Here is a 14,521-nt window from a genome sequence, read left to right as displayed (position 1 = left end):
CTGAGACAGGTGTCTGGCGAACAGCAGGCCAAGTAGAGTCCATTTCAAACCCTGGTTTTGAAGTTATTCTGTCTCATCCTCCTGACCGTTTAGCTCCTCCTGAATTAGTGCTTCTCTGAAGGCTCCTCTAAGTTTCCGGACCCTCCCAAGCAAACCACACGCAGACAACTTCACCTCAGCCCTGGGGGCCCAGGGGTTAATCAGTGGGGCCAGCTGACAAATGTTTACGAGCAGGCAGACAATGATCAGCCTGCTTTCCAAAGCAGAGGCAGAAAGATTCATTTCTCCTCTCCTCCCTCCCTGAAGGTGCCACTTGGCGGAATAAACACAGCTTTCTGCTGGCTCTTTGAGGAGCTACCCAGCTGAGAGGTGGGAGCTGAGGGGAGGGATTGGGTTTGGAGGTGGGCTCCCAGGAGGAGGTGCAGGGGGCTCAGTCCCATTTCTCTTGAACTCTGGGCTCCACCTTGGGAGCCTGGCCCCTCATTTAATTCTCAAAACCACCAGAAGTGCTAGGTGCTCTTTTTTTCTTGGGGGGGCGGGGGGGAGGGGGAGAGAGAGAGAGGGAGATATTTGTTGTTCCACTTATTTATGCATTCATTGTTTGCTCTTGAATCCCCTGACGGGATCAAACCCACAACCTTGGTGTATCAGGATGATCCTCTAACCAACTGAGCTACTAGGCGAGGGGGCAAGGTGCTCTTAACTCTGCTTCCAGATTGGGGAAGGGCCCAGCCAGTGGCTTGGTTCACCAGGAGGTCACAGTCCGATTCTGGTCAGGGCACATGCCGGGTTGTGGGCTTGATCCCCAGTGGGGGGCGTGCAGGAGGCAGCCAATCAATGATTCTCTCTCATCATTGATGTTTCTATCTCCCTCTCCCTCTCCTTTCCTCTCTGAAATCAATAAATCAATGCAAATATATTTTTGTAAAGAACAGACTGGGGAAGGGAGATGCAGAGAGGTGAACTCACACGTCTAGGGTAACCCAGCTAGTGGGTGGTAGACCAAGCCACGGTCTGTCTGACATCAGACCTGCCAGACTTTCTACTTTACCTCATGGAAGAAAAGGCTGTTGATCTGTTGAGTATCTACTGTGTGCCGGGCACTATGTTGGACACTTTACTTCTTCCTCTAACCTGGGAGTAGCATTTCCTAGGATCCCTTTCCTATGCCATTAACCTCAGAAGAGTGAGATAGTACAGTCCATAACGGGGGAGGAAACACAGGAGCCAATCCCAGAAAGAAGAAGAGATGGGCCTCAACCAGGGTCCTCATCAGAGGCCCATGAGGTCCTGTCGGTTTCACCTCCAAACGGCCCCCATGCCTCAGAGCCCACTGAAATTATGCATACTAGCCCATCCTAAGCCTGCTTACCCTGCCTCATCCATTCTCACCATGGAAACCACAATAAAGACTCTGGCCCGCCGAAACCGGTTTGGCTCAGCGGATAGAGCGTCGGCCTGTGGACTGAAAGGTCCCAGGTTCGATTCCGGTCAAGGGCATGTACCTTGGTTGCAGGCACATCCCCAGTGGGGAGTGTGCAGGAGGCAGCTGGTTGATGTTTCTCTCTCATCGATGTTTCTAACTCTCTATCTCCTTTCCTCTCTGTAAAAACTCAATAAAATATATTAAAAAAAAAAAAAGACTCTGGCCCAAGTTACCCCTTGTTTTCTCTGCCCCCTGACCAACCTGGTGCCTCCCCCACCCGCTCCCCCCGCCCCCGTGGCCCCTGCAGCATGGCGTGACTCCTCCTCTTAGGACCTCTGAGTATTGCGAACTGTCTTTCCAATGGCATTATCTCCTGTTCTCATCATACCTAAATAATAATAAAATCTATATTTTAAAACAAACTCCCCAGTGGTTTCCATCATACAGAATAAAGCCCAGGCTTCTTTCCACGGCCTAGAAGGCCCTCCAGGATCTGGCCCCTGCCTGCCCTCCAGACATTGTCTCCTTTCCTCTCCCCGGCTCTTCCAGCCCCACCGCCTTCTCTCTATTTCTCAGACCCAGCAAAGCAGTTTCCACCTCAGGACCTGGCTGTTCCCTTGCCAAGGCACAGGCTTCTCCCAGAGCCCAGTATCGTGGCTCCTTATTCACATCTAGGGCTCAGTTGGCATGTCCTCTTCTCCGAGAGGCCTGCTCTGAGCGCTCACCATCCAGGAACAGTAAGTAACAGCTAGCAGCTTTTGGGTGTTTTCCATGTGTCAGGCACCCTTTTATGGACTTTCCATGTGTTCACTCTTTGAATCCTCACAACAACCCTATGAGGTAGGTATTAGTCTTATTACTTCCAGAAACAATAATAAGAAACTGAGGCTCAGAGAGGTTAAGTGATGTGACCAAAGTCCCACAGCTAAGAGGTGGGAGAGCTGGGATGCAAACCCAGCAGCTCACTTCCAGTCCACACTCTGAATCACTACGCCTGATCTCCTGGGGCAGAGTAAGTTTAAAATAATTATTCTTTCATTTGTTTTTTAAAAATGTTTTCATTGATTTCAGAGAGAGGAAGGGAGAGGGAGAGAGAGAGAAACATCAATGATGAGAAGGAATCATTGATTGGCTGCCTCCTGCACGCCCTCCTATTGGGATTCGAGTTTGAAACCCAGGCATGTGCCCTGACCAGGAATCCAACCTTGACTTTCTGGTTTGTAGGTCAACGCTCAGCCACCGAGCCACACAGGCTGGGCTAAAATAATTATTATTTTTATTACATCGTATTGAACAGAGGCTGGATTCCACCCACCCATTTTCTCTAACCAAATCTGAACTCCTTTATGCAAATCACTCACTGCCCCCTTATCCTCTTACACCATTTTCCTGACTTAGTTGGACCCTGAAGGCATTTGTGTTTGCAACCCCTGCTCTGGGTGCCTCTCACACATTCCCTCATTCTTTTAACCCGCTGTGCCAGGTGAAAGGTTAACATGGTGGTCCCGGGGCAGGCTAAATAGCCATCTCAGATGGTGGATAAAGAAAATTGAATTTATTTAAGGAAAGGGGATGAGGGATGGGATATCCAAAGGGAAGAGCTGCACAGCACCGAGCCAAGGAAACACTGGGTGGATGATGGCTGAAGTTTCATCCTTCTATGCAGTCACTGACCGGAAGCTCTTGTCGTCAGTGGGTCTAGGGCAGTGGTTCTCAACCTTCTGGCCCTTTAAATACAGTTCCTCATGTTGTGACTCAACCATAAAATTATTTTTGTTGCTACTTCATAACTGTCATGTTGCTGCTGTTATGAATCATAATGTAAATATCTGATATCAGGATGGTCTTAGGCAACCCCTGTGAAAGGGTCGTTCGACCACCAAAGGGGTCGCCACCCACAGGTTGAGAACTGCTGGTCTAGGGGCTGAGTCAGTGAGCTTGGAATGCAGATGGAATCTGGATGTGCAATCAGGTGTCTTTAGGACAGTTTCAGGTCCTCACATGGTCTGATTCCAGGTGTCCAGCAAGTTTTTCCTGGTCTTTGTTCTTCTGTGGCAGGAAGCCCTTAAGGATCGTATTGCCCTATAGTCCTAACCCCAGGCTCTGTGCTAGGCCCACTGAGATGAATCAGATGGCATCTGTGCCCTCAAGGAGCCCATGGCCATGAGGGGAGGCAGACCTGCACACCGTTGTTCCACTGCTCTGTGACGTGTGCGATTGTGGGAAATGTCAATGCATGTTAGGGATTCAGCCAGGATTTCTCAGAAAAAGTGTCAGCTCTGCTGGGTTTGCAAGACTGGACAGAAAGCAGACAGGAAAGATCCGCACAAACAGATGCACGGCCGAGTGCTTCACACCTAGGGACCGGCCTGTCACTCTGGGTGAGAAGGAGTGCACCTAACTGGCTGGGGGCAGCTGATCCAGATCTCAAAGGCCTCCTGGGCTTCTGAGAAGGGTGCAAGCTTTGCCACGGAGGCAGAAAGCAGCCTGAGGAGGATTTTAAGCTGGGCTGATGCCGTGCTGTCGGTCAGGGTTCTCCCCTCACGCCATCCTCATTTCCCCAAACCTCCTGAGAACTTGGTACCTGCCAGGCCAGCTCATGTTCTGCAGGCCGGGAGCTTTTCCAGGCATTTGATGGGATTGATGATAACAGGGATGGGAGCCAGGAAAAGAAGTGTAAGAGTGGGAATTCAGGCCTTCCTTGCCTCTGGGCCTCCCTGAACTGGCTTGGCCTCCAATAATCTTTTTTTTTTTCTCAAGTATCATTTTTGATGAGAGATTCTGGGAAGCAGGCCATTGCGAAGGCCAAGTAAACTCCTGAAGGAATGGAAGGAGCCCAACAGTAGAAAGAGTAATGGCCTCACCAGTTTTCCCCTCCTCAGTGGGGGTGGGCCGGGTGTCCTGCCCCTCCCTGTGCAGGAAGCCCCCTGAGCCTGCACTCCTTCCTCTGGGCTCCAAAGTCCCTACTCCTCCCAGCTAGGGCTCTGGTGACTGCCTTGGGGGAGGGGATGTCCCCTCAGTTGTAAAGTTAGACCTGATGGGGGGAGGGGGGACGGGGGGCGGTGAATGTTGGAGCAGCCTCAGAGGCTCTCATTGCTATCCTCTTCCTCCAGCCAGGCATCAAGGTGTGTAGTGTAGTGGGCAGTTGGACAGACATGAGCAGAGCAAGGGCAATGGGCCAGGTACAGATCACCAGGGTGGCAAGCCCCAGGTGCCTAGCAATGGACAACCAATTGTAGGGTGGGACTTCACCCCAGGGTGACTTGTCCTCCCCTAGCATACCGCTGGTCACACAGTTTGGACCCCCTGACCTTTCCTCCTTAGAGGTAACATTTTTGCCTCAGTTGTATCTTAGCACCATACCTGTTAGGACTGATCAAATAATTGATACCCTTTCCCCTGGGAAACTGACCTTTAGATCATTTCACAACCGACATTCCCTTTTGCTTAGACCACATTCCATTTGCTAAGACCATCATCTTTCCCCTTCCGACTTGCCCAGGATCAGGACCCGCAGAAAAAGCCCACCTAGAGTCCTTTAAAACTTCTAGCCTGACCAGCCAGAGTGGCTCAGTGGTTGAGCATCAAACTATGAACCAGGAGGTCACAGTTCAATTCCTGTTCATGTCCGGGTTGCGGGTTTGATCCCTAGTGTGGGTTGTGCAGAAGGCAGCTGATCAACGATTCTCTCTCATCATTGATGTTTCTCTCTCCCCCTCTCCCTCCTCTCTGAAATAAATAAAAAAATACATTAAACAAAACAAAACTAAAAAAACACCAAAACAAAAAACAAACAAACCTCTGACTGCCTGGTCCCTGGCTGCTGGCACCATTTTGTGGCTCAGCCCATCTGGTTTTCCAGATGACCTCATACATTTATAATTGTTTACCACTTTTGGCCTCATGCGTTCCTCCTTCAGTGACCCTAACACACCCAGATAAGCAACAAAAGCGGCCACGGCTGATGTCAGGACCAGCTGCATTGAATAATGCCCTCTGCCCTGGTGCCAGCCAATCAGCCAGTGGAGACCTCAACCCTGAAAGGACACACCTGGAAAACTGCTGAATATTCTATTAAAATCTTCCCCTGGGACCTCCCCTAAAATCTTCACTCTTAAAACCCTTAGGATGGAGGACCCAGTGTGCTCTCCCTCCCGGGAGCAAGCCCTGCTGTTCCCCATCCTTCTCCTTTCCCCTCCCCGCCCCTGCCCAGGAGCGTACCATTAGTATCCTCACCTCCAAGCTCCAAGGACCCTTCCTTTACCTCTATAACTCATTTCCTCAACCCGTTTCTTTCAGGAATTACTTCTACCTCTATGATTTACCAAATAACTGTTCTCTTACAGTTTGGGTCTTGGCTCTGAATTCTTTCCTAGCCAGAACCCAAGTACCGAGATGGCTGAACCCAGGTTTGGTCCGACCCCACCCGTCAGATACCTGACGCCGTTCCCGCCACCTACGACAGTGGCAGACGGGTAAATCTGGGCTTTGATCCTGGCTTTGCCAGTCATTAGCTCCAAGACCTTGTGTAAGCCACCTGCCTTCTGTGAGCCTTGGTTTCCTGACCTACAAACTGGGACTGACACTACCAATGTCTCAAAATGATTGTGCCAACGGAATGAGACCGGGTATGCTAAGCACGTGGCACCAACACGAGTCTAACCGGGGCTGGACACTGGCGGCTGGAATTCATCATGTGGAGGTTGGCAGGGAGATAGTGAAGGGGGACACTGGATGGACCACAATGGCTTCCTCACATGTGTCGCCATTGGAGATAGCACTTGCAAAGGCATGGAGGGTGACAGGGCATGCTAGGTTTGAGAATGTTATACCCCCAAGCCTAGTGCAAGGAGGGTGGGGGGAGGGCTGAGAATAAGGAGATGAAAGAATATGAAACCAGGCAACCAAAGCGTCCTACTTGAGCCAATTAAGCAGAGATAAGATTGAATCATATTTGAGCATTTATTCCAATAATGCCGGCAGTATGGGAGAGCAGCAGATCACCCACAAAAATCTGGTCTCCACCCTTTCCCCCCCTAAACCAGCTGCTTATATTGGGTAGAACAAAGATTACATGGGGAAGTATGGAAAAGGAATAAGATTGGGTATAATGGTTACAGATTACAGGCAGTGTGGGCTGGAGGCAGGCAGACTCCATTGTCTGGGCAACAAGGTGGTTAAGCTTCCATGATATTAGGCAGTTCTTGATTGAGAATGGACTGTATGCCAAGGTTGACTCCCTGGAGGCGTACAACTCCCAGCTAGGTTAAAAGCTAGGTTGCCTTTAGCCAGAAAAAGGCAATCACGGTTAACAGAGCATGATTAATATTTCCCATAACCATAGCTAGTCCTCAATATTCTATTTTTGCCCCTAATACAACCACCCTCTACCTACCCTCATATAAGAGACTCGTGCTTCTTACTAAGGGCTGCTGTAACCTCAGTCGTCTTCCCTCCTTCAAGGTAAGAATCACTCAAATCCCAGTCAGAGAATTACCTCCACTGTCTGACAGCATCCAATCCAGAGCAAGGCCCTGCTTTTTTAAAGCCTCCCTGAAATCATCTAACAAAAGCCCAAGTCCTGTAAGTCCTTTCTGTACCCTCTTTTCGAGTTCCCTATCATGTGTATTCTGCCTCCCTGGAGTGAGTATCCAACTTATTCAATTACAGGTGTGTCTCCGGTGGTCTTTGACAGGAATGGCAGTGACACAGGTAACAGACGTCAATGGATCATTGAGCATAAAATATTATTGTCAAAAGTTATGAGACGTTGTTCCCCCAAACTAGTTGATGATGACAGAGAGAAAGAAAAACAGTGGTTTGCTCTGGGGAACGGGGATGAGTGGGTGTAAGCTGAGAAGGGACATGAAGCAACCGTTCAGGGTATTGGAAATGTCCTACATTTTGAACTAGGTGAAGATGACATCAAATTTTTAAAAGGGGTTAAGCTGTACACATAATATTAATGCATTTTACACACGTTTATGCTTTGACTAAGAAATGTCTGCCGACTTCAGCAGGTAGAGGGTGTTAACAAAAAAAAAAATAAAGTTTAAGTTGTAATAAAGAATAAAAAGTATTTATTTGAGCATAGGAAGAATGGTAATGCGGTCGGTTTGTAGATTCGGGTAGCAACCTAAATGGTGCTCCAATGGGAACAAAGATAGGCAGGGTTTATAAAGGGCAAAACCATAAGTGCTGTTCTAATTTTGGTGCCCCATGGAAGTGAAGGATGTTGGCTAGGTCAGTTAGAATTGGTTACACCCATTATATAAATGATGATGGAGGTTGTCAGAATGGATTGGTTCCTTTCAAGGTGAAGAATGCTTACAGTCTGGTCACCCTGAGGAGGAGGCAAGGTCCGCATACGTCCTTGTAGCCATCATTGACCCAGATGTTTGTGTTGGCCTTGAGCTGAGTGTAGCAACCTGTCAGCAACTTAACGAAAATTCCAAGAACTGAGACATGAGACCTGCATAGGCCTCACCTCCTTAATGATCCCCCGACTCCATTTTAAGTGACTCTCTTCGCAAGGCTTATTCTATTTTATTTTTCCCATTGTCAGGAGGAGAAGAGGAAATCCAAAGCTCGTCACTCAAATACCAACTTAAAGTAACTTAGCAACAAGGTAAAGGCCAGGGAGGGATTGTGGCCAACTAGAAGGGGACCTGGGGCCATTGGAAGATGAGATCTGTGGCTGGAAAATCAACCATTTGCTGAACACTCAAAGCATTTGGGTGTTAATCCCAGAAGAGACTAGATTGGAAGGAAATGCAATTGGACTCAAGTATTTTATTTTGCAACAGAAAATAGTTTGGGCCCTAGGGCCTAGGCAGGTCTTCCTAACAGTGACAAAAGAGGTAAAGGAAGCTGTGACTTCCCTGTTTCTGGGAAGTTTAAAATTCAACTTGTAGATGTCCCCAGCGTGACCTGGTCTAGAGCAGGAGACAGAGAAATGACCTCCAGCTGCCCCTCTCGTGCCTGGGAATCCAGTTAAGCAGTCATGAGTGTTCTGGACCAGCAGCAGAACACCGATTAATTAGCCAAAGGGAGCCTCTCTCTGCTCTGCACTAAGCTTTTTATGTTCTGCCATCAACCACAGCTTTAATTAGATCCGGGGCTTAATTACCACAGTGCAGTGCTGCCACCACTCTCTCCTGATGACTTTATCTTGGATCCTGGAAGGATGGTGGTGACGACAGTGTATCAGGAGGAGAGATGAGCCTAAAGAAGCCTAAAGCACAGACTCTGAACACTGGTGATTTGAGGGCGCACGGGATGGGCAGATGGAAGGGTCAGCTGTAGGACCCAGCCCCTGACCTCAAGTTGCTCATAATTTATTGCAGAGTTAAAGCTTCCTACCTAGGAGATGGCACAAGGCAATCTATAATAATAAAAGCGTAACATGCTAATTAGACCGGATAGCCAAACTACTTTCTGGATGCATGCAGCCAGGGCTGCTGCCAGGGCCAAGGCAAGCTGTCGCATTGTGGCTGCGAGGGCTGAGCCCCTTGCATGAATTTTGTGCATCGGGCCTCTAGTGTGAAATAAGCACCCAAATGAGAGGCACACACAAATATCCCAGCAACTGAGAGGGAGGAGAGACCCTTTGGGACTGGAAGGGTCAGGGAAGCTTCATGGAAAGTGAGGACCTAGAGGAATTTTCAGGGAAGAACAGGATTATACAAGGCAGCAGGCAGGGCAATGTACCTAGTGGAGGGAAGAGCACGAGTATGGAAGTAAGGATGAGAACCTGATACTTCTTGGGAATGATGAGGAGGGAAGTGTAGGGGGGAACAGAGCAGAGCCGAAGAGAAGGGATTCCTGTCAAAGATGAGCATGAGCAACACTTCTGGAGAAGGTGGGGGACAGGTTGGGGAAGGCCTTGAATGCCAGGCTAAGAAGTTGGGACCTCGTTCAGTAGGTAGTAGGAAGCCATTGAAAGTTTTTGAGCTGCTTGAATGATCCAAATGTCTTTTTGTTTTAACTTTATTTCTTTTTACAATATTTTTGGAAGTCCATGTTGTCGTTTTTTAAATATGTTTTTATTGTTTTTTAGAGAGAGAGAGAGAGAGAGAGAGAGAGAGAGAGAAATATCGATGAGAGAGAAACAGCAATTGGCTGCCTCCTGCACACCAACTACTGTGGATTGAGCTCACATGAGCCCTGACCCGGAATTGAACCTGTGACTTCTTGGTCCATGAGTTGATGTTCAACCATTGAGGCACACTCGCTGGGCTTAACTATTTTTACAGATGTCCTCTTCCCCCCACCCCACCAAATTTCTTATGAAAGCTTACAAGACTCTTGAGGATGTGGTCCTGCCTATTCCTCAGGTCTCTCTCTCTCTCTCTCTCTCTCTCTCTCTCTCTCTCTCTCTCTCTCTCTCTCTCTCTCTCCATTTTATCCCCCGCTTTGTGCTCTAGCGGAGTGTAAAACGTACTTCACACTCCTTGTATTTCTACATTCTATTCCTTCAGTTTTCAACTTTAACTTCTCTCTAAGATCTCTAAGAAGCCTTGCTGACTTCATTTCCCCTTGGGAAGGTACCACCTTTCAAAGCTCCCACAAGCACATATCACTGTGTTGTAATTATTTATTCGTTGGAATCCTCTGCCGGACTGTGAATTCTTTTGAGGCTGCGGATGGCATATTGCTCACCCGTGTGTCCCTAAGTACCAGCAAAGAGCCAGCCAGGTGAGGGAGGATGGAGGGGTCGGGGCTCAGGGGGACCAGTGATCTCTCACGTTTCTCTTGTTCCTGGAGAAGGACAATAGAAAGTTCCTGCAGTCAACAGGTAAAGGTTGGTAGGAAATGCGCACTTCACCTGAATGAGCAGTCGCTTATTCTCACAGGCAACAAGTTCCCACCTTCCTAAAAATAAAGTGAAGCCACGCTATTTCTCAGCACGCCTGGGAATTATTGAAGGAACAGTGAGGCTGACGGTTGCTAATAGGACTAAATGCAGAAACTTCCGCTGGAGCCTTGTAACCACGGAGGTGGCTCCTTGACCACCAGGGGGAGGAATTGCAGCGCATCGCGGGCCTTGGGCGGTTTCTCCCAACGACAAAGGGCCGCGTAGAACTATGGGAATTGTAGTCCTAGGGTAGAAATGCGCGATCTTGCGCGGTGCACCACGGGAATTATAGTTCGGGAAAGAGAGGCGGGAAATGCTTTTAAGTACCAATGTTGAGTTCTAGAAACTACAGCTACCACAGGGCCATGAGCTCCTGGGCAGTTTCTCGGTTCCGTCGAAGTGACCGTCTGGGCTGCTTCTGAGAGGTCAGCTTGACTGGGTAAGTTGGAGAGGGGGAAGCTCCGATTCTGAACGGAGGTGTCTGCAGACTTTTTCATATCCCCGCCCGGTATGGTGCTCTTCGTCTCATGCCAGGAACTTCATATTAACGTCTCGTCCTTTCTGGTTCCTATTCCGACGCCTCCAGTAGCCACCCACACGCTTAACTCTCCCACTGTCTTCTCCAGCCGTCACTCCCGGCTGAGGACCCAGCCCCCACACCCCCGCCCTGAGCCCACAGCTTCACCTCTCGGAAACCTGGGCTTCACTCGCCACACCTGTGTGCTTCACTGTCCCTCACTTTGCTGTTTCGCATGCTAGTGGGAGAAGGCTCGCCATTGCTTCTCCGTCCGGGGAACGCCCGGCAGGACTGGAAGTCAGCGGGCCCGGGTTCCCGTCCAGCCCGCAGCTCACTGGCGGAGCGACCTCGGGCAAACCATCCTTCCCTGGGCCTCACTTTCTCCATCTCCCAAACGGAGATGAATGACAGTTGCGCCCCCACTCTTCGGATGAGGCTGCGTGGTGCAGCCAATGGGCCGGTGTGTGTGAAGGTGCTATGTAAACTGTAAAGCCTCCACAGGCGAGGGGGGTTATTTTTATTAGAATTATCAGGGCTCTGGAACAGTCCTGTCTTGGCTCCTTGTTTAGCTCTGCCCCCTTGTTGCTCAAGCCTGTCCCCCGAGCGCTTGTTGTCTCTCAGCGCAGGATGGTGTTTCCTCACTTCCTCCGGAGACCAAAGGTCAGGCTAATGAGCTCTGAGTCTCCAGAGAGCTTTCCCTGAAAGGCAGCTCCGAAGAAGTGCTTATCTGGGACTCTGTCCTGAAGTAGTCGGAGATGAGCAGTCCACCCAGCTGGCGGAGGGAGGCGTCTGCTCGCTGGGAGCAGGGCCCCAGCGGGAGATGGACAACCGCGGCATCAGCCCTATCCCTTCCCTCTCGGTTCTTCTGGGCCTGTTCTGTAGATTGTGGTCTTGGCAGGGCTGGCTCAGGCGGGAAAAGGCTGGGAGGAAAGAATGCATTTTGCCAAAGACTTTAATCCAGAAAAAAATTAGAGACCTTGGTTTGGTATGATAAAAGAGAGACACGGCATTGTTAATGAATTCCTAACATTTTATGAACACTTAAAATGTACCAGGCCCTATGCAATATTAATTTGAAAAAATATTTTTATTGACTTCAGAGAGGAAGGGAGAGGGAGAGAGAGAGAAAAGCATCAATGATGAGAGAGAATTATTGATTGGCTACCTCCTGCTCGCCTCCTGCTGGGGATTGAGCCCGAAACCCGGGCATGTGCCCTTGACCGGAATTGAACCCAGGACCCTTCAGTCTGCAGACCGATGCCCTATCCACTGAGCCAAACTAGCTAGGGCTCAATATCAATTTTTTAATTTAAGTTTTCTATGCCCCCATTTTACATGTAAGGAACTTAGGCTCAAAGAGTTCATGTGGTTATAATGCTAGAGCTACCATTTATGGTTATAGTGCCTTCTACATATTATTTACATATATTTAACTTACATATATTATTTAATTTAATCCTCATCTACAACTTCATGAGTGCTCATTATTTCTATCATGTGGTTAAATTATCAGAGGCCTAGAATTTAAGGAACTTGCTCAAGATTACACCGCCAATTAAGTGGCAGGGGTGGAATTCAAACTTCACCAAAGCCTTTCTTTCCTCACTATAACATATAGCCTTACTTTTAGATAAAAAGAGATTAAAAATTGAGGGAGTTTAAAACAAAGCCTCATAGAGGGACATTTTTGGGGGGTCCCTAATATATGGAGATAGCATGAAGATAGGTGGTTTGGCCTGAAAAGAAGTACAAAACAATCTTTACCTCTGTAGTATATCTGAAGAGATAAGGCATAAGTATGTAAAATATTAAATAGCGTTTATTGGATAAATGAATTATTGAGGCCTATTATTGCAGGGCACTGCCTTAAGCCTAGTGACTAGCAGGAATATGTTTCTGGTGGCTATGGGATTAAACAAAGTGAAATCATAGTAATCATTTCATTAATTTGGAAATGAACTGGAACACTCAGGAAATGTTGCAGGTACACGTGTCTGAATAAAAGAAAAATCCTGTGTACCAACTGAACCAGAGGTTCTGAAACCTTGCTAATCAGAAACACTCGGGAAGCTTTTAAAAATTACTTGACCTCTGGGAATGGGGGCCCTAAAATCTCTATATTTGAAGAGTGATTCCCAGATGATTGTGATGATAGGTTCAGGAACCTCTGATTTAGATTCTACTTGGGCCACTTGCAGGCAAGTCACTGCTAGAAAACTGCTAGAATAAGTACTAATGTAAGAACTGTCATAAGGCAGCCTGTGATTGGTTACCAGTGGGGGCTGCAGACAGTGCCTAGACTTGAGAGGAGGGAAGGTGGGAAGGACTTGGGGAAGCTTCAGAGAAAACCAGGGATTTCATGGGCCTTGATGAATGGGGCAGGTTTGGAAGGGCAGAGAGTCTTCTAGGCACCACCATGAATTATTTAGATAAAGTGAGCAAAAGAAGATAGAGACATCTAGGCTGGGTTCCTTGGAAAATTCTGTAGCAATGATTAGAAATGACTGGATGCTTTTTGTGGATGTTTCTTAGGCAAAATTTGCAAGACAGGTTGGATTTTTCCATCTCTCCATTCTACTTGGGCATTAGTCAGTGTGAGCCCAGAGAATACAGAATCATTTTTATGTTAGTTTCATTGTGTCCAGTTGGCTTCTTTATTTTTTATTTTTTAACTGTTTTTATTGATTTTAGAGAGAGAGGAAGGGAGAGGGATAGAGAGATATAAACATCGATGAGAGAGAAACATTGATCACCTGCCTCCTGCATGCCCACTACAGGGAATCAAGCCTGCAACCTGGGTATGTGCCCTGACCAGGATTCAAACCGGTGACCTCTTGTGCCTGGATTAATGCTCAACTGCTGAGCTATACTGGCCCTGCTAGTTTTTATTTCCAACCTTAATTTAGTTGATAACCTTTCCCAGAACTTTCCAGGAACCCCAAAGGATTCTACACTCCTGTTTAGCTGCTTGTAAGTCCACTCATTCTGATTCCAATCCCAAGCACTGTTCTCTGTGGGGTAAGACCAAAATCTCTCCCCATAAGAAGCTGCTATCATTCTACTCAATCCTGAAACCTGACTCATAGTTGGCTCTTTCTTCTCCCTTGACTCCCCAGATCCACTCAGTTGTCAACGCTTAATTCTACTTTTCAGTCAATCAATAGATATTTCCTGGATATTTTCTAAGAGCCAAGTAATACTCTAGGTACTTTAAATGCATTATTTCATTTATCCCCATAGCAACCCTATGAAGGTGGATAGTATTCTCATTGTACAGATGGGGAATCAGGCTTAGCGAGATCGGATAAACTTGCCCAAGGTAAGAAAGCTAGGCAGCAAAAGAGCTAGGGCTCAAACTTGGGTTTTTCAGGCTTCATCTCTCTGATATCTACGTCCTGATTCCAACTCCTTAGTCTTGAGGGACTGCTACCCTTCAGATCTGATCACACCATCCATTTCTCACCTGGCATGCTTTCCTCATTGCTCGTTTCTCCTGTGTGCATTCTTACCTCTGTGCCTTTGCTCACACTTTTTTCTACCTGAAAGTCAACTTTTTCCACCATCCCCTCCACTCCCGAGCTAAAGGAGCTCTCTTTCTGAGAACTCCTGCACTGTCTTATCTGACCCTCTTTTATGGCAGTTAGAACTTTCTGCTGCTTCATTGTCGTGTGGGTGACATGTGTCTTGTGCCCCTGTGTAGGTCTTCCTTTTGTATGCCGTC

General features: G+C 47.9%; 1 protein-coding gene across 6 annotated transcripts in view; it reads left to right on the top strand.

Annotated features, from left to right (window-relative positions):
- Positions 1-10,586: 10,586 nt before the first annotated feature.
- The window catches only part of PAFAH2 (platelet activating factor acetylhydrolase 2), a 41,013-nt gene continuing 37,078 nt past the window's right edge, over positions 10,587-14,521 (top strand). For all 6 annotated transcript variants that reach the window (XR_004974159.1, XM_036350730.1, XM_036350732.1 and 3 more), the window contains exon 1: positions 10,587-10,722. The gene's annotated coding sequence lies outside the window, so the exon portion shown is untranslated. The remainder of the gene's footprint in view (positions 10,723-14,521) is intronic.

This window comes from Myotis myotis, unplaced genomic scaffold (assembly GCF_014108235.1).
Source record: "Myotis myotis isolate mMyoMyo1 unplaced genomic scaffold, mMyoMyo1.p scaffold_m19_p_2, whole genome shotgun sequence".
Taxonomy (NCBI): Eukaryota; Metazoa; Chordata; class Mammalia; order Chiroptera; family Vespertilionidae; genus Myotis; species Myotis myotis.
The sequence above is the reverse complement of the archived record's forward strand: the minus strand, read 5'-3'. Positions and strand labels throughout refer to the sequence as shown.